General features: G+C 56.9%; 1 protein-coding gene across 1 annotated transcript in view; it reads left to right on the forward strand.

The window, feature by feature from the left end:
- LOC104498213 (ubiquitin carboxyl-terminal hydrolase 48-like) overlaps positions 1-529 on the forward strand; it is a gene marked incomplete at its 5' end in the record, with an annotated part of 6,389 nt that overhangs the window by 4,316 nt on the left and 1,544 nt on the right. The gene's annotated exons all lie outside the window — the stretch shown is intronic.

Here is a 529-nt window from a genome sequence, read left to right on the forward strand (position 1 = left end):
TCCGCTGGGGCGCTCGGCAAACCGGTTGTCCTGCTTGCGGGCGGTCTGCTATGAGACAAGACTGGTTCGTGTGCATGCCTTAAAATCCAGCGAGATTCCAGTTTGTCTGCGCCTGCCCCAAAGAAAACAACCCCCTGACCTGCCTTAGGGCACTCGGAGGTCTCCTCCTGCCCGGTCCTGCTGCGGGATCCACTGGGGTAGGGATGGTGGCTCTTCCGGGGTGATGTGTGTGTGGTCCAGCACCGAAGGACTGTCGTTTCCAGGCTACACCGTGGCTTCACATTAACTTGCTCCGTGCGAGGTTGTAAAAGGGCAGTTTAATGATTTTCTTTTTCCAAAGCCCTTGTTGGTATAAACCAACTCAGTGAAGCGGGAGCAAACCTGACAGTCTTGTAAGTGGTCTGAGAACTAGGAGTAGAGTCATGGAGCCGTTTGGGTTGGAAAAGCCCTTTGAGCCCCTCGAGTCCCCCCATCTCCCAGCGCCAACAGGTCCCCCCTGCCCCGTGTCCGCCAGCAGCACCTCCACATG

Source organism: Buceros rhinoceros, unplaced genomic scaffold (genome assembly GCF_000710305.1).
Source record: "Buceros rhinoceros silvestris isolate BGI_N320 unplaced genomic scaffold, ASM71030v1 scaffold20098, whole genome shotgun sequence".
Classification (NCBI taxonomy): Eukaryota; Metazoa; Chordata; class Aves; order Bucerotiformes; family Bucerotidae; genus Buceros; species Buceros rhinoceros.